The sequence below is a fragment of the Rattus norvegicus genome, chromosome 10, assembly GCF_021556685.1.
Source record: "Rattus norvegicus strain SHRSP/BbbUtx chromosome 10, alternate assembly SHRSP_T2T, whole genome shotgun sequence".
In the NCBI taxonomy this organism is placed as follows: domain Eukaryota; kingdom Metazoa; phylum Chordata; class Mammalia; order Rodentia; family Muridae; genus Rattus; species Rattus norvegicus.
In genome coordinates, this window is record NC_141543.1 from 9,706,276 (window position 1) to 9,727,980 (window position 21,705).

Here is a 21,705-nt window from a genome sequence, read left to right on the forward strand (position 1 = left end):
AACCAATTTACCTAATATTACTAATTAGGGGAACACAGGGCCTAGGCTGAGTGGCTGCTTCTGATTAGGTGTGTGATTGCTGCTGGCTACCACAGACGCACATGGCTGCTGGAATGTTCCCCGTCTGACAGGGCATCTTAATCATGCTGGGCCTTGGGACCCCTTTGATAGCTTGGCAAAGTCCCTGAACCACATCACATAGTAATGTTTTTAAACATAGAGAATTTCCATCGAAACCAATACAGTAATCAAAATACTGTTACAAAAATTGATTGGGTGATATGCTTGGTTTTTGGTTGATGTTTTAGCTGTCGTCCTGACATCATGGTTCATAACTACCCAGGTTTGATAGTGACAGTGGACTCCATGTTCTATGGCATGGACCATAGAAATGTGATAGGAAACCTGTGTGGTTTCTGGTGCTCCATGATCAGCTGCTAACCTGGTAGAAGGCGGTACTCTATCAGCATGAATTTAGTGGAAATCTGGGGTTTTTTTCATCTGCAATCCCTGCCCACCCCTGCAGTGCCTATGGCCCCAGATTAAGAGCCTGCATCCCCACACAGGAACACAGTCCTTGTTCTCCCTCAGAGCTGCGTCTTCACAGTGACAGTGGGCATTATGATTGGCCAAAGTACAAACTCCGTGGCAGAAACTTTACTTTTAAAAAAATAAACTTTTTATTGATTCTTCATGAGTTTCACGCTGTTGCACCCCAGCCCTGCTCATCTCCCCGTCGCCTCATATCCACCCTTCGCCCTTGCAACCCCCTGCCCAAAGTAAAATAAACGCACACATGCGTCCTGAGTGCTGCAGCTGTGAGAGGCAGGGCCAGCTCTCCTGAGTTCCTGACCCTGTTGGGTGCTTTCCTGACTGATGGAGGTGGTGAGGTGCTAGGGGGCAGACATCACCACTGCACCTGTGCCAGCCCACTGCAGATGAGACAGGGGTCAGCCTCCCACACTCACACTCTCAGTGCTGGCTCACCCATGCTTCCACCACCAGGGCCAGCTCCACTGAGCTGTCTAGGCAAGTGCTACCTTCCTCAGATGAGAGATGGGGCCAGCTCTCTAGAGCACCGCAGCTAGTGAGGGGTGGGGCCAGGTGTGCACAGCCCCTGGACATCCATGTAGTTCCTGGTGGCTGCACTGGCCAGCGACAGCCCCATGTTCTGTAGTGGTAATATGAGCCACAGACCAACGTCTGCCACTGTGTAGCCACCAACTGAGATGTAGCCCCCAGTGGTAGCTCAGGCTGGGATCTCACCATGGCCCCATGTGGCAGGGCTGGCTCCTTTGCTGCAGGCTACTCTTCCAGTCCGTTTTAAGATGAGATTCCATCCCTCCTGATGACGTTTAAACTGCTCCACTTCTCTTTCTCTCCCATCTGACCACCACAGACTCTCACATTATGGTGGCTTCTGCTGCAGGCTGGCCATGTGCCTGGTGGGCCCCCGGGTGACATCCTCTATCCATGCTGTATGGTGTAACTACAAGCAGGTGTCATGGTCCACTTGTGCCAGGAGCTAGAGGGCAGGTCTGTGGGTGGCATGGCAGGCCACAGGTCTCTGTCTTCCTCCTCTCACACTGTGCTGCCTGGCTTTGGTTTGAATTGCTTTTCTATGAGTCCCAGGCATAAGACAGCTTTGGCCACCAAAAGCCAGGCATCAATCTAGAGGAACAAAGGAGCCATCTGCTCTGCCCCTGACTGACATAAGAACGCCACCAACAAGGTGGCTCTTTGCCCATCGACAACAGGGAAGAAACTTTACTTTTAATTAAGGGTTTCTCAGTCGTGGCCAGGAAAAGATGGACTTTTGACAATTTGATGAAAAGAAATGGCTAGAGTTAAGTAAAAGGGACTAAGTTGACTTTTGGTTAGGGACACTCAAAAGAGTCTGCCATATTCTTTGTCTCTGGCTTCATTGAGATGAAAACAAACCCCTGTCAGCTGAGAGAAAATTCCCTCATCTGTGTGCCCACGGCACATTCAAGAAGGCTTAGAAGAAACCAAGCGCACAACAGGAAATGATAACTAGGAAGCCAGTCAGACTAAAGGCAGATAGAAGCTCATGTCACAGGTCAAGGATTTCCTCTGGGCTATGCAACACAGGTCCAGAAAGGTGAATCTTTGTGTCCCGTGTTTTAACTCGAGTGGGCCAGCCATAAGTAGGGTTTTGTCTAGCTAGTAAACCCTGAAAATCAGGTGGGATTTAGAGTATTTGCATAGATGCCTTAGGGAATGACGGGGAAAGGGTCCTTAGTTTTCATCAAATCTTTTAAGGGCTCCTGAGTCTTAATTTTAATGTGTCAACTTCACTGAGCTTACAGGGATGCCCAAGTTATTGTTAATCAGTATTTCTGCTTCTGTCGACAAAAGTATTTCTGGAAGAGAGTCTGGATTGAGGAAGACCTGACCGCACCAGTGTGGTCAGGTGGCATTCGGTACGGAGGCCACTATAAAACAAGATCGTGGGAGAAGGGCAAGTTTGTCCCTTCTTTGAGCTGAGACTATCTCCTTGGACGTGGTGCTCCTGAGTCTCGGGCTGGCAGCCCGCACCATCAGACTTACAGGGCTGCAGCTTATGGGCAGCAGGACATGATTTCGTGGCCACGATGAACATGCGAGCCAGTTCTGTAGTGAATGAACCTGCTCTAATGATCTTCCTGTGTATCTTCTGCTGATTCTCTGGAGAACCCTGACCCATGACTGGCTCTGTGGCTCTGTGACTCAGAAGGTACAAGTTCCCAAGGTTCCCAGGGACAGATATGCTTGTGATCTAGTTCCTAATTTCTGTTCCCTTCTGGGGACTCACTGCGGCTCATGCCTGGAAGCCTTTAGGCAAGAGCAGACTGCTCAGGAGTACCAGACCACACCCACAGCAGAGCTGCCCTGGGCCCTCCCACCCTCAGCCCTTCCTTGGGGTTTTGCAGAGCCAGTGGATGGAAACATCAGAACCTGAAGAGGCCGGCTTAGCAACATGGGGTGAACCAAGCTAGAGCCTCGGAGCTTCTGCTTAGCTAACTGGAGTGTGTACATCTTTCCTCTGTTATTTCTACTCTCGTTTTCTGGAATTAGAACATTCTACCTTTTCCTTGGCCTATTTTCTTACTAATGAGGTACTAAAAGGAGGCATGATCCTGAAGGGGTTCAATTATCAGGTAGTTGGTCAAGTCGTCAGAATGGGAAATGAGCAAAATAATGAGAGGCTGGAAAGGAAGCTTAAATGCCAGAGCTGCCGAGGGGTGTGTTTCCCAGACTCCAGCGTTTCGAGGCTTCGATGTACTTTCCAGATCCCACGTTCACTGTGTCCTTCTGTACTCCACTGGGAAGGCACCGAAGGTTCTGTTTACCCTGTATTGCCTGATTTGTATGAAACTTTATTATTCTTTTATCTATTATCCTTTTTATATTTAACTCTTCATTGATTCTTTGTGACTTTCACACCATGCATCCCAGTCCCACTCATTTCCCCATCCCCTCGTACCCACCATCCTACCTACCCCGAAAAAGACAAAACCTCTCCTTGTGGACACTGTAGTGTGTCGTGGCGTGTCCCACAGTACACCCTTTTATCCACACTTCCTTACTTGCAAACGTTCATTACAATGACTCATCGGTCTGGTTTGAGGCCTCTGGCTTCTGCTACACTACCAATACTGGTTGTCCCAGGCATGGTCTGCCAGCCCTGGACTGTGTGGTGCTGGACTTCACTTATTGTCTTACTATGGTGAAATGTTACTGTTACAATACATAAGTGTTTGTGTGAAGAAATTTTGAATTAAGCCAGGCCTGGTGGTACAGGTTATATACTCAACTGCCCAGGAGGCTGAGGCAAGAGGATTGCAGGGTTTTCCTAGGCTAGTGGGTGAGTTCCAGACTAGCCCTGGCCAACTCAGTGAGGTTCTGTCTCAAAATCAAGTCAAAAGAGATCTAGGGCTCTGAGCAGCTGTGCGCCTGCTTGGCTATGTGGTCCAGGGCCAGTCCTGGTCAGTAAGAGAAGGGACTTTTTGTCAATCAATAGAACTGGAAATTCTGTGTGGGTCATTCACCCCTCTCAGCCTTTTCCTTTGTTTTCTCAGAAGCGCATAAGAGCACATTCCATAGCACAGTATAGCTCCTTGGTACGTCAGGTAGTTATGGTTGGTTAACCGGATGCTTTCCACTGGCTAATGGTACAGATGCAGCACTGCGCAGCTGGGAGCCTGGGTGATGCCGGGACAGCAAGCTGCAGCTTTTAGATGCAAACTTAAATGAATCTCATCTAGTAACTTGTATAACTTGGAAATGGGTAGACTGTTTAAGCTTGACCTGTTAGCAGTGTGGCATTGGGTCACCGTGTAAGTGATGGCTATGCCTGCAAAGCCGGAGACCAGTGAATTTACACACCGCAAGTAATTAGGGGAAGGCAGTGAAAGCATTAACGGTGGAAAGGATTATGGCTCGAGACTAGGTGGAAGCAGATATGTCCAACCAGAGGGCCACATCACTCCCATGAGTCCCCCTTTGTGAGGACTCCTGTTGCAGACGCGGTTCCTGTAACAGAAGGCCATTCCTAGAAATGTCCTATAGCCAGTCCCTTCACTGCTTGCTGTCGAAGTCAAGTCATCAGATCTACTCATTTGGTTTTCCAGTTGATAACAGCAAGTACATGTCCCCCTGTGGCTAATACTGTTACAGGAAGCAGGCAGTCTGACCTCAGGAGGCTAACACTAGGCAGGAACAGAGACAAGCATATGGACCCAAGACTAAAAGAACAGGTTTAGATAGATTTAGGATACACTTTTTAGGAATACACTTTTTTTATAGGAACAGAATCCCTGTAGGTATCTAAATAGCCCTTGCTGGTGGGCATTTCTGTCAGGTCCTGTGGTAACCTGGGCTAGAGGCTGCTCTCGTGAGCCCACCTCTGTACACTGTGACTTCATGTACACCTCTGTACATCTCTGTCTCTGTACGTCTGCGAATCAGTTAAAAGAGCATGCTGTAAGGTCACACGCTGACGTTCAAATCCTGTCTCGGTTGCTTATGTGACAGGCAAGTTACTTATTTCCTTGGTAACGAGTTATCTGTAGAAAGTGGGGACTGTCCAACTTCACGTTGCTCATAGGAATCCAGTGTGATCCTCTCTGAGAGGTGCTAGGGCTCGATTGGCATTCAGTGCCCTCCGTAGTTACTGATGTCTTTTTCCGATGAGGGTTTCTTTTAGATTTATTTTATATCACATGTGTTTTGCCTCCATGTATATGCATGTGTTGTATGTGTGTCTGGCACCCACAGAGACCAGAGAGGGCAGCGGAGCCCCTGGAACTGGAGTCACAGGTGCTTATGATCTACCATGTGTGTTCTAGGAATCTAAACCATGTCCTCTACGGGAGTAACAAGTGCTCTTAGCCACTGATCCATCCCCACAGCCCCTAGTTCAGCACATTTTATCCATTTATTTAAATTCATTGCTTTAGCGTACAGCCATGGCCACAGTCAGCTATGCAGTATGCAGCAAAGCCTGCATTCATACCACACCCCCTCCTCTCGCCACACACCAGCAGGTCCACTCCTCCTGTGTGCATTTGCCTGTTCTGTGAGCTTTGTATAACTGAACACACAACAGGGGTGCCTGGCTTCCTTCACTTAGCACAAAATTGCCTAGATTCATCTGTGTTGTTACTTTTGTTGGATAAATACTTGGTTTATGAGTATGCCACATTTAATGATCTACTAAAACTGCATTTTTAATTTTCTTGTGAGGTAAATCCTTGATAGATGTTGAACCAAATGATAATATTAAGGAAAATGAAAGGGTTTTCCCCCTGACGTATGGTACAACCAGAACAACTTGATACTTTTTAACCCCGTGGCTAAATAATACTCTATTTGGCCAAAAAGTCCAATTCCTCATCTCCTTTGTGTCCCTTACCAAAGAAAGACAACGAGAACAAGGGCTTTGCTTCTACTTTGTCCTTGAAACACAGCCTCATTTATCTCAAAGCAGCCTCAGACCCATCTCGTAGCTGAGAAGACCTTGAGTTTCCTCCCTTCTACCTCGCGAGTGTCATGATGACAGGCTTGTGCCATCATGCCCGATTTTACACAGTGCTGGGACTGAACCCTGGGTGCATACTAGGCCCACACTGCCAACTGAGTTACATTCCAGCTCAGAGGGGTTACTTTCGATGTGAGAAAAAAATCCCAAGGAACAAAGTAGAAGCAGGGTCTACTGGTGTCCCAGGTTGTTGCCAAAGATGCCCTGGACCGTGGCTCAAAGAGCTGTAAGGCTTGACTCCTTGTTCTGTTTCTTATTTTAACAGAGGCTATTTTGTCTGAAAATGAAGCTCAACCTTTTGGAAACTAAAAGTAAGCTTACTACACTGACTACTCAGAGTTTTCAAACGTTTCCTAAGACGTCATTTAGTCATTTCAGAAAATGCAATTTTCGGGGTTGGGGATTTAGCTCAGTGGTAGAGCACTTGCCTAGGAAGCGCAAGGCCCTGGGTTCGGTCCCCAGCTCCGAAAAAAAGAACCAAAAAAAAAAAAAAAAAAAAAAAAAAAGAAAATGCAATTTTCCCTGGTTGATTGATTCCTTTTCCAAAAGCCACCAGAATTTGGGGCCATGACTGGGACAGGAAGTGCCTCACACAGGTACCTGTGTTTGACCACGGTTTCTAGCTCAGTGTTGTGGGAGTTTGTAGAGCATTTTGGACTCTGGCTTAATGTGCTGAAGTGGATTGCTGGACACCAGACATAAAAGTGGTGTCTGCTTCTGGCTCTGGCCCTCCTGCAGGTCTCCTCTGTGTGTCCATTGGAGAAGCCATTACTACAAGCTCCTGCCGCCATGATCAGCTCACTCCAGCCGCCACACCCTCCCCACCATGACAGGCTGTGTCCCTTGATCTCTGCATCCAAACCAGCCTCTCCTCCTCTTAGCTGTTTCTGTCAGCCACTGTCACAGCCATAACAAGAGCTAAGTGACACACATGGCACTGGAGCACTGCCGAGGTAGCCGCCCTGTTAGGAAATGCAGCGTTTGTCCCTCTGTGCGGATGTGCAAACCATCAGCTCACCCCGCCCAGCACCACTCAGCAGATAGCTTTGGTGTTTATGGCCATAGCCCAGCAAGTAACCACAGCTTGGACTTCTTGACATCGCATGAGTTACAGTTTCTGCAGGATGAGCCCTTTCATTTGCTGCCCTCCACTGGGCCAAGCCTGCATGGAGACAGATAAAGAGGGACCAGTATGGGAGAGAGCTTCATTTTCTCCTGAATTTGATGACAGATGGTCTGATGTGGATCTAGACAGGGTGCAAAGTGATCCCTCCCAGAAAAGACACCAGTGCAGAGCCTTGTGGTAAAAAAACAGGGTGATCTGGGTCACCCTGCCAGTGCTTGGCCACATGGGCACTGGCAGCTTCAGGTTAATCTGAAGGCGGTGACTTGGGAGTCAGTCGCTGCTCTGTGTTTAATAGACTGGGACAGCAGTACTCAAAGTTGGCTCATTTACATTTCCCCTTAATCAGTAAATTAAAAGCAGCCCCCAGAGCCCTCATCTAGGCCTCTCCGAACACCGGCCACATGGTGCAGGGATTGGTGGCACTTGTGAGGAAAAGCAGTTGTGTCCTTGTGCCCGTGTCTGCTGAGGGAGGGCCCTGCTGCAACCCCAACATGAACAAGCAAACAAACATCAGCAACAACTCTGGCCACTGTTGCAGTCCCCAGATGCCACCAAGGGCATGTATGAGCATCTCCCACCCTAAACGCAGCATCGTTTTTCCTCGTGAAGAACAAATTTAGCAGCCGGTTTTTGTCATTGTTCCTGGCACTCATCGTGGACATTTGTCCTTGACGTCCCAGCACATCTGAAGAGTTTCCTTCTAGGCGTAGTCCAGGAGGGAAGCAGAGATCACCTGCTAGGTTGGCAGCCAAATGACCTGATATCTCTCTGGCATCCCTTGGCCAAGACATAGCTCAGACATGTGACTGTCTCACCTACCCGAACTGTATTCAACTCCTGCATACAGGTGACAAATAAGAGACAAGGGTACATCCCCGATCATGGAGGAACGTGGCTGCCACCTGTGCGGGCCCTGTGCCCAGGCCTGTTTCTCCCTGGGCACAGTTTTCATATGGCTGGAAGGACAGGGAGGACTACTGCTGTCCTGATAGCATCAACTTGGCTCTCCAGCTTTATACTCACACATGGTGTACCTTTGATAAATTGCTTCTCTGTGTGAACTAGCCAGATTCAACAGCACGGAGCCCAACCAATAGAAACTCTGTTCTTATCCTAAATTACCTCGCAGGGCAAGCTCTTGCCCCCGTGCTTCCTGCTGCGTGCAGCTGCCTGTTGTACCAGGCTTGTTCCTCTCCTTTGAGCTTCCTCAAGTCTGCAGACATGCTGCCACAGCCTGGACCACAAGGGTGCGTCCCGTCGTCATCCCCTAGTGTTGTTTAATAGAGCTCGTGGATGGGAGCTCCGTATCATTACATAGTGAGTGTTCTGCCACCGAGCCACACCCCAGCTCAGTTGGTGGGCCTTTTGGTTCACACATGAGCTGTTTCCTCCCTACTCAGCCTGTATTGAGACCTTCTGAATTGCCAAGCTGCAGAGGAGTGAGAGATACTCCTCCCTCACCAGACAAGCCTCACTGTTTGCCTCTCCCACCGCATTTATACAGGTGAGGACCCAGAGCACTGACCACATTGTGGTCCACACCTGCCAGGTGGGCAGTCACCTCTGTAAATTGTCATCACCCGGCAGCAACAGAGATATCACAAGACATACTTGATGCCCCTCCCCCTGGCCTCAGGACTATTGGAGCAGGGCACCTCGATAAGTTGGGATCTTCCAAGAAGCTCTCCCAGGGGAAGGGAAAGTCTGATGGCTGGAATTGCACAGAAATGGGACTGGTCTGCCAGGAAGGGACTTCACGCAGCATTGACAACTTGTCTGACTGTCTTGTGGAAAAACTGGAGCAGACAGGGAAGGGCAAGAGCGCACTTGACCAGGGCTGCTCAGCTGTGCACATTTCTTATCTTGTATAAACCTCAATCTCACAGCCGTGTCCTGAAGATGGACTCAGGGCGGGGAGCGGAGCACTAAGTCGTGTGGTTCTCTTCCCAATATGGCCGTATTGAAGAGATCTTCTTTCTCTGCTTTCAGTGTTACCTGTCTGTCTAATTGGCCTATTGAGGATGGACAGCCAAACCCAACATGTTAGGATCTCCAGAGGCCAGGAGCCAAGCAAAGTGAACAGTGCCTCCGTGTGAGGCGTGCTGTGTCTGTCACGTGGTGCCGAATGAACAGACATGGAAAGCAGGTTCCCTTATCCATGGGCAGTTGGGAGGATTACCCAAAGTAATAGCACAGCACAGCATTTGGTAGGCGGCGAGCCCTTCAGAAACTAACAGCCACAGCAGCGGATTTTCTTACATCCCTTTCAGCCTGAAGGCTTCTGGAGTAGGTCTCTCACTTTGTCTCTGTCAGTTTTGGGGTGGGCAGGTTGGGGCTAAAGAGTTTATCAGAAGTGTTTTAATGCCATGGACTGACAGGCAGGGCCACGGCACACTAAGGGCCCCAAGGAGAGTTCAAGCCTCGCACCGGATAAACAGCCTGGCAATCAGAGAGAATTGGAGCCCATATGGCAGGAGAGGGAGCCTTTTTATGTGCTCTGAGGGTTAGGGGCATTCACAGAAAGCGCCTGCAGCCAGACTCTGAGTCCCAGGCAGGAGGAGGGAAGCAGGTGGGGAACTGGATGTGGCACCCTCCCGTGTTAACTCACTTCCTGGCTGAGATGTCATGGCTCCTGCAAGGCTGCTGGCTAGGGCACAAGGAGAAGTGTCCAGGAGAGACTGCCTGTCAGTATTTGGGGAGGAAAGCTGCTTCAAACAATGGCAAGATTCAAGTACTCCTAATGGTTTCTGTGCTCTGACTACTGTACAGAGGATACATAGGTATTCAAAGCACAAAGGCTTGTCTGGGACTTTATTGAGCATCAGTTTCCTTACCTATAAACTAGGGTGTTGCTGTCCATATCCCTGTGTTATCAGAGGATTCGATGGGATTATGTATTACAGGACCCGGCATGTAGATGACTGGTAGCAGTCACAGGTGATGTCATGGTTGACCCCCTGCTAGACAACATGGTTATATCCCTTATCCTGTAGGATGTAGGTATGAGATATAAAAAGAATCTTTAATCTCTCTTTGCCCCTGTAGCTCATAGTCTAGACAAAAGCTTGCATGAAGTAACAGTGCCAAGGAAGTAACTGGATTTCATTCACCTAAATGACTTCTTTTGCCCTGTGTTGTGACTGTTCTGCTCTGTTTTAGAGTCCCAGCTATCGCTCAATTTTTTTGGAAATAGTCTTCAGCCAGATGCTCTGACATATCAGCAGCTCCTATAAATAATTAGTATTTTCTTCTGACATCACCAGTCAGTGTGTGTTGGGGACTCATTACTCCTTTAAACGGTTCCCATTAAGACTGATTTATGGATTATCTTCAAGGAAGGAACCTGTCACATATGACACCCATGCCATAGACAGGCAGCCAGAAGCAGGGTGGCGGTGGGCAGGGGAGAGCCTCTCGGAGCTCAGTTGTCCTTCCTCGGCAGTGTCCTCAGTGCAGACAAGAGATATGTAAGTGGGGTGGAACGTGTGTCAGGCTGAGGCTCTGTCTGCGAGATCCCAGTCGTGCAAAGGAAAGAGCAGGACATTTTATACAACTATAGTCAAAGTGTACCCCTCCTCTCTCAGTGATGCTTCCTTCGATTTGAACTTTGGAATCCTGTTCTGCTCTAAATCCAGTGACTCTCTAGCCTGCCGCGCTAGGCACCACTGTGGCTTATGGCGGAAAGGTATAAGATGACTTAGTTGTGGGCACATACACCACTCATGGTGTAAATAGCAGGGTTCCTTTGGGTCTACATTGTAATTTGTAATGATACATGGTTTTTAGAACATTGAACCAAAAACACTAGTTGCATGCCAAGGAAGATAATTGTTCAGCGTGCTGTCAGGATATACCTAGTGGGTTGTCTGTAAGTTGTACCATGACAATTGAAGATAACACCCTACTCTTGCCTGGGCACCTCTTATGTTTTCTCACAGATCCTGGGATGCTCATTTCCCTGTATGCACAGGTAGCCCATGCCTGTTCTCCATTACTGTAACCATCTATGACTTACCATGTCTCGTACGCTATAAATGATTTTATAAGTGGAAGCTGGTGTGCAGAGAAACCTGTTTTGGACTTTTGGAGGCATGGACAGTGGGTAGCCTGCGTCTGACTCCTACATGTGTTTGCCTTTAGTAATCTAGGACCCTTAGCTCCACTGTTAGGATTTTATTTTATTGTTAGTAAGTTGCCTAAATGCAGGCATTTCTGGTAGATTTAGTTAACAGGTCCTCAGATCTTACTGTGAGGAATTGGGCAGCATTCTTTAAGAATTTTAAACATCTCAGCATATTAGAAAAACCGAAAAGCATAAAGAATACCAAAAATAGTTCATAGATTAATGAATGCACATGTATCTAGCAGCCAGCTTAGGAAATAAAGCATCAATTCTGTTGAATCCTCCCGTGTGCCAGTTTCAGTTAAGGATTAAGTCCATGTGACAGAAAATCCAAATAACATTGGCATATATAAGAGAACACTCAGGTAATGAGAAGTTTGGTTATCCTGGAAGCCAGGCTGTTTACTGTTGCTCCTTTATATTGGGGTATGCCCTCTGTCTTCATGACTACAGAACATTGCAGAGACTGCCCCATACATCTGCATTCTACCAGGAGAAAGCAGAAGCAGCAAAAAGGTGTTTTAGCTCATCTTACCCAATGACTTCCAAGCCAAAACTGTACTGGAAAATGCTGTGCCCATCACAGCTCACTTTTGCTGCCAACAGAGTGTAGGTTCTACAGTCAGGGTGAAGAGAAGGCTCACCAATGATGTGCCTGCCACCCTTCCCAGGGCTCCTGCCTGAGGGTAAGAGGGTTTTTAAAAATTATATTATTATTATTATTATTATTATTATTATTATTATTATTATTATATGTGTAGGGATTCTACAGAAATATATGTGCTTGTTCTATGATATTTTTAAACCTTGTGAAAATTAATAGTATCCTGAGTGTTCTTCCACAGCTTGTTACAGTGTTCCTTTGGTTCTTGTCACTGTGGTGGAGAACTCCACCATAGAACCTCTGGAGTCCCCTTATCCACCTCACACTGCTACCTCACATAGTGCTGCTGTGTTCACTTATTCTTATACCCGTGAGCTTCAGCTTCTAGAATAAACATTTAGGAATGGAGGTGCCGGGCCAATGTGTCCCAGTGTTCCACATCCCTGAATATCACTGTATTTTATTTACAAAATGGCACAAGCTGGTAAGGGTGCACACTGCCATTTTCTTGCTAACACTTGGAATTTCTGGGTGTTTTGTTGCCACAAGCCGCTGGAGTGTGAGGTAGCATTGCGTTGCATGTTGATTTTAGCATCAGTGACCTACATGTGAAATAAATTCTAGGGTAGGTAGACTTTGGCCACAGGACTTGGCGAAATCAAGATAGTACTGACCAGGAAGCTTCCACCTTCCTAGCTGGAAGTGCCCGAAGGTCTTATGGAAAACCATCAAATTCTTGCTCAGCTGTGAACTTCAGGAGTGACTGCCATGCCAAGATATGCCCATAAAATGCAGTCATGGCATGAATGTTATTAATGGGATAACCACCCTTTTCCTCAATGTATTTAGGTCCAATACACAGGAGAAAATGTTTGCCTAGTGCTGTAATCCTGGCCAGAAACCTGTGGTTGAGGAGCTCATAGGCCACAGGAGGACCTATCACTATTATTTCAATAAGTGGATATACTATCAAACAAGCCTCTAAATTCACATATCTCTACCCAGAGATTAGTGCAACTCTCAGATCTTATCAGAAACTTGTTTGTGCAGTGCATGGCAGTTAATGCCGAAACTCAAAACCGGTCCAAATGCAGGGAGAGAGAGTAAGTATCTGTAGTTCTCAGTCTTAAATGGAACATCTATAAGGTAGGCACACATGCACACATGCACGCACACACGCGTGCACAGACACACACCATGGCTCAGGGACCATTGCAGAAGAGGGGTCGGAAAGATCAGAGTAGCCAGAAGTCAGGGAGGACAAGAGCAGAACAATATCTTGTAGACATGACAGAACCTCTGTATTCATGAACACAGCAGCTGTGGTCACCGACACAAGATCAAGCCAGCCAACATTCCAACATGGAGGGAAGAGGGTCTCGTGGGCTCCCCACCCGTAACTGAGGAGCAGTTGACAGTTGATGACTGTTGGGGCATGGGAGTCAGGGTGTGATGCCAAGTAGGTGGACCATACCTCCTTGGATGACCCCATGCCCGGGAATATATAAGCAGCACAAACTGAATCAATGAATCATTTTTTTAAAAAAGAAAATGATATATTGTTGAGAGGGAGTTAGGGATGGATCTTTGGGGCTTACAGAGAGGGGAGTTGGTCAATATGATCAAAGTGCATTGTATATATAGATGAATTTTTCAAAGAAATTAGTAAACATATTATATATTTTGAAAAATTCAGATGTAGCTCAGCAGAATACTTGCTAGTGTGCTCAGGGCCACCTCCCAGCACCGAGAAGGAGACATAATTATAGTGTGCTTGTTTCATGCGAGACAGTTTTGCTACACTGTCCTGTCTGTCCTCCCGTCTCCACGTCCCAAGTGCTGGGATTATAGGCATGAGCCACGCACTTCGGGCTTTACATATCGTCTGAGCCCTTCCTATTCACCCCAGCCACTCCATTCTCTAGGAGGCACACCCTTGTCCTTTATACAGAGTATTTGATCTGTTTATCTACACAGAGTGTTTGATCTATTTATATTGGTTATTGCTGCTTTCCTTAGATCTAAGTTTCCTTTCTTGTTAGACGTTCTTTTTGGTAAACAAGGTACCTAATTTGTTTATTTTGGTTATAGCTGGTGCTTTTTTTTTGACTCAACAACTTGCTCTTGGTGGGAGTGGTGGTACACACCCGTAATCAAAGCTTGCAGGAGGCTGAGCTAGAAGCTTTAGTATCTTAGGCCAGCCTAGGACACATAGCTGTACTGCGTCTCTAAAACAACAGAAGGCATTTTTTTAAAGATTTATTTTTTCACTTTATGTATGTGAGTAAGTACACTGTTGCTTTCTTCAGACACACCAAAAGAGGACATCGGGTCCTATTACAGATGGTTGTGAGTCACCATGTGATTGCTGGGATTCGAACTCAGGACCTCTGGAAGAGCAGTCGGTGCCCTTAACCACTGAGCCATCTCTCCAGCCCCTTCTTTTTCAATGGCGATGGACCCCAGGGCCTGATGCAAGCACTGTGCCACTGGTCCACATCTGCGGACCTAAGAAGTCATTCTTTGTCGTGGGGTCCTAACTTTGGGGTTGGCATATACAGGGATAGGGCCGCCTCATAATGTCTTTATACCCAAGTATCTTCACATTCCGCCCAACTGCTGCCTTCCCTGATAGGCCTTTTTTATATCTGGAAATGACGTATAGCAGGAAGCAGACAATCTTGCTTCTCCTCCTGGTGGGATTCCAAGCTTTCCCAGAACCATTTACCTGTGTCTGAGCCCAGGATAAACCTGTGTCCAGTAGGTCTTCAGCAAACTGCTAAAAGCCTGGATCCCCAGAGTTCTCTCAGCACTGTGTACAGAAACTCACCATGCCAAGCCTGCTGCACGAACAGAGCTGAATGTGGAGCCTCAGCTTTCCCTCTGGAAAAGCTGTCTCTGGGACCAACTCTAAGAAAAGTCCTTGGTTTCCACAGACTTCCCTGGCAGGTTGTCATGGTCATTGCTGCAGACGTTTGGGACAGAGAAGGGGCTCCAGGAAGCCAGAGTGTAGTTTTCTTGTATCTTGTACCTCTACTGGTTTGCTCCCTATCTTTTTGCCTTGCTCAGTCACAGCTATGATAATGACTGTGCACTGAGCCCCATGGGTCCTCTTAGCCTGACTCATCTTATTTGGGCTGGTATTAGGACCTCCATATAATGTCCTTCCCCTCTGATGTCCCCATAATAGTGGGCAGAACTCTACTCTCAAATGTTAGCTTTCTTGTCTCCCCATTTCCCTTTCAGGACTTTTAGGAAGGGCCTGGTATACAACTGTTCTACCAATGGCTGTGCCAACTCTAGGAAAGGAATAGTGGAAGTGCCCAGCAGGGAGGCAGAGGAGGGTGTTAAATGGCCACCAGTAAATCTTCCAAGTGGGTGTATTTTTATGTTTTGCAATTGGTGACATAAATATTTTCACACCTATTTTAACTGGCAGTCATAATTTTTCTCGTCTTGGAACATGTATTTCTGTGATATCTTTAGTTAGGCATTTCCTGCTATCCCAATCTTGCCCAACTCTGAAATCCCAGGCTTACAGCCTCGGCTCCACACTCCTGCCTCTGTGGTTTATGGCTCATCGAGATGTTCTGGTTCTGGTAGCTGCTTTCCCCCTCAGGATATGTGTGCAGACATGTCCCACAGTTTTTAAACTTTCCTTAAAGGTAGTATGGTCATTTTTCTTTTCTCTTTCTCCCTGTATATCCATTGTACACACGGGGTTCACTATGATGTCACACCATGTGCTCACATCATGTTCTTTGCTTATCTTCCCTGCATCCTCCCCTTCCCTCCCCTCCTGCTGGTTTCCTCTGTCTTCTCAAGTAGTTCCCTTCTGGCTTATATAATGTTCATGTGTGTCGTGTGTGTGTGTGTGTGTGTGTGTGTGTGTGTGTGTGTGTGTGTGTGTGTGTGTGTGTGTGGTGTGTGGTGTGTGTGTGTGTGTGTGTTTTCAATTTTCTTCCAAATGTCCTAATTTTACTCTTTATTGCTTAAAACTCCATTGTGTATGCACATCACATTTCTTTCTCTGCTGATGGACATCTTGACTGGTTCCATGACTTGGGGATTATGAATAGGGCTGCAGTAGACATGGACACGGAGGTATCTCTCTGGTGTGCTGACTTGGAGACTCGGGGTGCTTTAGCTGGTTCACGGAGGAGCCTCCATACTGATGTGTACCAGTTTGCATTCCCATCACAGGGTGTAAGGGTGCTTTAATTTGTAGATTTGTAAGAGCATTCTTTCTTTGTGCTGTTTAAACCATGTTGTCTTTGGCCAAAGAGAGAAGTACAGACTCAGTGTGGCGGGCGCTCCACAGCAGGCAATGTGCCTTGCGGCAGAGCTAACTGAACCTGTTCCCAACACTCCAGCCATACCACTGCTCATTTGTATCTTCTGCCTACAGAAGCACACGCCCACCCTGATATCTGGTGCCCATTCCACTGGTGCTCACATAAACAGACCAGGCGCACCTAATGAGGGAAGCAGATGATGGCAGCATTTCAGAGCTGCTTGGAAGCAAGCTTAGAGTCCTGAATCACACTGCAGCAGTCCCCTGGCCACTGCTAATGCTTCAGGCTGTCTCTCCACTCACAGTGACTCCCCTCAGGGCTCCATAAACAAGTCTGTCTCTATCCACTTGGTCCACAAAAAGAGCATCTAAAAATAAAAGGGGATTGATTTTTTTCTTTTGATTTTTAAATGTCTGGTATAAAACCATTGCAAGCATCTCTGGTGCCAGTCATGAGGCAGAACCATTCTGTCTTATGATTTACCCTTTCGACCATCTTGCCCACTGCATTATGGGTACCAGCCAGCCAGTTGGCCTGGAGTGACTGTCATAGTCTGTCATAATTGGGCCTCATTACATTGTCATGCCAGGCCATCTTCCTGGGTTGGAATTGGAAATGGTCTCAGTGCAGCCTTGGTTCCTGGAGCTGCTGAGTGAGTGACAGCAGTGTGGACTGCTGCAGCCTTTTCTCCCATCAGCCAGAGCTGCTGCCATATCAGAGGGCTGGAGTATATTGTCAACTTGCACACATTAGTGGACCACTACCTGATCTTTTCGTGTTCATACACTGCATGTTTAAGTCAGGCTACATTATCCATCTCCACGGACAGCTATGATTCCTTTGGGAAAACATTCAGAATCCTGTCTTGCTCTGTGATGTTGGCAGTCCATGATTGTAGTCACATGTAGTCATGTGTGCAATAGCATGCCAAAATGCTGTGCTCCTGTGTGACAGTGATGCTGACTGCAGCAGACCACCCATCAGGGCCCTTAGAGACACAGGGCTGGCCTACTCTGATCATTAACCACTGTGGCAAATTGGTTTTCCTCTTCTTACTGGTTGTCTCATAGTCCAAAGACGGCCAGGAAGACAAGCACACTAACTAGAAGACTTCTGCCAACACCTTTACCACCAGGTAGGCTTAGGCTGAGGTCCCACAATCCACATCTGGTCTACACAAGCATTCTTGGACTTTCAGGGGCTTATGAACAACAGGCAAGAGAAGTGTGCTTATTGCTTGGGTGATACAGGACTGCCTTGAGCAAAGCTAGTTTCTGATGACATAGAAGAGACAGTGGACACTGGCGTTCGGATGACATGGAGGGAGGAGTCCAGTCCCTATGCCTGATGCTTGTTGCCTTGATAGACTCATTCCTCTGGAAGCATAAGCCAAAAATAAAATCTTAGTTCTCTTAAGTCGCTTTTGGTCTCAGCGTTTTAGCAACAGAAACATAACTAATGCAGAATAGAAGACGGAGAGAGCACACTGCATGGTTGGCTATGCTGACCTTAAGAGAGTGCACTGTCTCTATTGTGCTCTCTCGCTCTAGTTCTCTCTCTCTCTCTCTCTCTCTCTCTCTCGCTCTCGCTCTCGCTCTCGCTCTCGCTCTCGCTCTCGCTCTCGCTCTCACTCCAAATTTCCAAACCCAGAAATTAATGTCTGGAGGCTGGCATTTGGGACTTCGTGTTCTGGATTGTGCCTGGCTATAGCTCACCACCCATGGAGGCTTGGGAGATTTTCTTGAGACTGGTGCTTTCAACTGTAGCTCTCTCAGCTCTTCACAGCTCCTCACATGCTGCAATCTTGGCTCTCAGCAGCTTCTGCTCCTACTGGCTTCCTGAAAATCTTCACCTGCCTTTTAGTTGCTGCATGAGTCAAGGGCTAAGGGCCCTGGCAGTCCCAGGGCTTTAGACGTCACTCTGAGCTGCCTTGTAGCTGCTGTTGCTTGAGCTGGGGTTGTTGTATGGCTAGCTTAGTTCACTGTATTCACGATAAGACAGTAAATGACCATCTGGGAGAGCCTTTACTGGACCCTATCATAACACTTGAGAGTGGATGAAGCGGTAGTACACAAGAAATAACCGAGAACGGTGAAACAGTTTCCGTATCGCCAGAAGAGAGGCCTGCATACTGTGTGGGCAGCTTCTGATTTCACCAGTCATATAGCCTGTGTGTGAAAGACATTTGGTTCCACCAGTCATGCTCCTCATATGCAGACCAAGCACCCTCCATGAGAACACCAGGACCCTTTGGGGATCACAAGCTTCTGCTGAGTTCATAGTGGAGAGACAGCTCCTCCTCTCCTCACTAAGGATGAAGGCTGGAAGTGTGATCCCAGCTGCCCTGGAGTCTCTGGGAGCTAGTGCAGGCTGTGGCAGAAACCACACCCATTAGGCACATTTCTGACTACTCTGACAAAGTGCCCAGTGACAGCTTAAAGAAAGAAGCTTTATTATGGCCCATAGTGAGGAGATACAGACCTTCATAGTGGGGAGGCCTGGGGACAGGCATGTGAGACAGCTGGTTACGCTGTAGCCACAGTCAGAAAGCAGAGAGTGATGAATGAGGCGCTTAGTGGGTTCTCCTTTTTTTCCCCCCTTTTTATTTAGTCTTGAGATTGGAGCCCAAGGCATGACAGTGCCTACATCAGTATTGGTCTCCCCTCTTCAGCCACACTTCCCAGCAACGCCCTCAGTACCCATTTTCAGATGAGGTCAGGTTCACAGGAGTATTAATCGTCACAGACCTGCTCTTTGCACAGACCTGAGCTTGATACTCAGATGCATCACTTTTACCCACAACACTCTCCACTGGTCCTCAAAGGCCCGTGATGTCTCACAATTCAAAATCATCTAGTCTATCTATGAGACTTCCCAAAATCTTTACGGTTCCAGTGTTGTTCAAAGCTAAGTGTCTTCGGAGACTCAAGGTGCTCCCTTGAGCCCTGCAAAGTAAAAATTTAAAAGGCCACATTGATTACCATTCCAAAAAGGCAGGTCAGAGGACAAAGAGCAGGTCAGAGGAAGACCAAAAGCCAGCCAGGCAGACACAGCAACACCGCAGCTCAGTGTCTGCTGCCTGGGGCTTGGGAGAGAATCACTAGGGCTCTCACAACTTTGGGCAGCGCCAACACCCCCAGTTCTTCAGCATGCAGTAGCATGCACATCCTCTCTCTTGAGCCAACTCTCCTTCATGCTTTTGGCTTTCCTCAGCAGAAGTCCCACAGTCCTGGCCTCTCCAGTATCCTGGAGACTCCACTGAAACTCGGTCTGATCTTCATAGCTCTGTGCATGCATTGCCCGACCACTCTGCCTTCTGGAACCTACATTCAAGTTTCCATGATCCCATAACTCTTGGACTTTGCACAGACGTCGTTAAAAGCACAGACAAGTACTCTGGCTCCCTACCCCAGCTGTAGTAGCCTGTGTGTGCTTTGGTGGCCGATCATGAGAAACACTTCCTCAGGTACTTTTGAAGCAGAGAGCCCCTCCAGTAGCACCCTTAATTCTGGACCTCTTCTTTCAAGTGATTTTCACCTCTGTAAGTTGGAGGAGCCCTCAGTGGGTGGGATCTTCCTCAGAGCCCCTCCGCTATTAGTGCAGAAGGATTTACTTTAGTGCTACTAATCTGTTTAGTGATCGGATCTCAGATCACCGCTGCCTTCCATGGGGTTTGTCTTACGATTCTTTTCCCCTTCAGACCATTCTCTTTTTTTCACGTCTTAAATAAATGCAGGGATCTGAGCAGTATGCAGTCTTTAAATTTGTTCCACCAGACCACTTAGTTCATTACCGTTAGCCTCCCTCCAGTTTTCCGGATGGATACGAATATAGCCAGATTCTTTGCCAGAATACAAGACGAATGGCCTCTAGCTATGTTCCCCATAAAGTCCTTGTTCCCCTCTGAAACTTAATGAGCACGGTCTTTACTGTCCATACTTTAGTTGGTATTCTGATGGCCTAAACTCCCACCAGAATGACCCAGTAAGCTCTGCCTCCAACATTCTGAGGGTTCTGCAGTTCCCAGCTGAGAACATTAACTCTACCATTTGTGACAGCCTGAGAGCCATGTAGATGGGTCTCTCCCAGTGACAACTGCCTTCTACATCAGCCTTCCATGCTAGTCACTTTCTCAGTGCTGTAACAAACACCCAACAAAAGCAGCTTCAGAAGTGTGTGTGGGAGGTTGTCTCCCAGTGTGACAGTGTAGCCCATCGCTGTGATGGAGTGTAGAACCACTGAGCACATTGTATTAGCAGTCTACAAGCAGAGAGACATGAAGGCCAGAGCTCAGTTTGCTTTCTCCCTTTTCCCCTTTTAATTCTGACAAGAAGCCTAGACCATGGGATGCCGCTGCCCACATGATGGTCTCTCCTTGGTTCAACCTCTCTGGAAATACAGGCTTGCCCAGAGGACTCTTTCTTCCCAAATCCAGTAAAATTGGCAATGAAGGTCATTAGTTTACAGCTGAAGTGGAGTTCCCTAATGGCCTGACCTTGGAATGCTCAAAGCAAGCAGGCTGCTATGATGATGATCTGTCCTGTTGTTAAAGAAGGAACTGCTTGGGTAGTAGCTCTCTCAAGGCTGCAGACCCAAGAAAAAACATGGCACCCGTCCGTTAGCCATGATAGCCATGATGGCTATTTTTGGTCATCAACTTGACTATATCTAGTATTAACTAAGTGAGGGAGTTTTGTTTAATTTGAAGTGGGAAGATATACCTTTAATCTAGCTCTTTTGAGGTTGGAAGATCCCCTCTAACCTGGGCCACATCTTCTGCAGGAAGCCTATATAAAGAACATGGAAGAAAGAAGCTCTTGTTCTTGGTCTGCCTGTTCTTGCCTTCCTAGCAAGTCCATTTCTTCACTGGCATTAGTGCCTACATTTTCAGGATTCTGGCATGTTCTAATGACCAGCTGAATCTAGCCTTGTGGACCTAGCCATTGTTGAATTACTTGGACCACAGCCTATAAGCCATTCTAATAAATCATATAATGTATATATGTGTGTGTGTATATATATATACATATATACATATATGTGCACACATATATACATATGTATACATATTTATATACACATATATCTATACATATATACACATTCATATTTATACACACATATATATGTATATATGATTATATGTATATGTAAGCCATCCTAAAATATATTCCATATATGATTGATTGATTGATTGAAAGAGATTCATTCTATACATTCTGCTACTCAAGAGAACCCTAAATAATACAACATCTTAGGTTTTTAAATGGAGAAAACATCAGAGTGCTCCCAACAAGGAGCCAAAGGGAGATTGCATGCTTAACCGTACCATGGCTAACTCTCAGCCCAGTATCCCTAGAAGATTTGGACGCTGCCAGTCTGCCTTCTGCTGACCTTGCCACATGCGTCTCTGCACTTTCTCTGCCAGTATTCTGTCCTCACAGGGTCCCCAAATAGATCTTTGTGTCTGCTTTGCCGAGAATGCTGTCCTTCACACTGCCCCATCCCAACAGT

At 47.1% G+C, this 21,705-nt stretch overlaps 1 protein-coding gene and 1 non-coding gene across 3 annotated transcripts in view; one reads left to right on the forward strand and one right to left on the reverse strand.

The window, feature by feature from the left end:
* Positions 1–21,705, forward strand: part of Cpped1 (calcineurin-like phosphoesterase domain containing 1) — a 119,547-nt gene that overhangs the window by 29,182 nt on the left and 68,660 nt on the right. The gene's annotated exons all lie outside the window — the stretch shown is intronic.
* On the reverse strand, positions 1,620–1,762 carry LOC120095441 (small nucleolar RNA SNORA48). Its single transcript, XR_015632504.1, has one exon. It is a non-coding gene; the product is annotated as a small nucleolar RNA SNORA48 (small nucleolar RNA).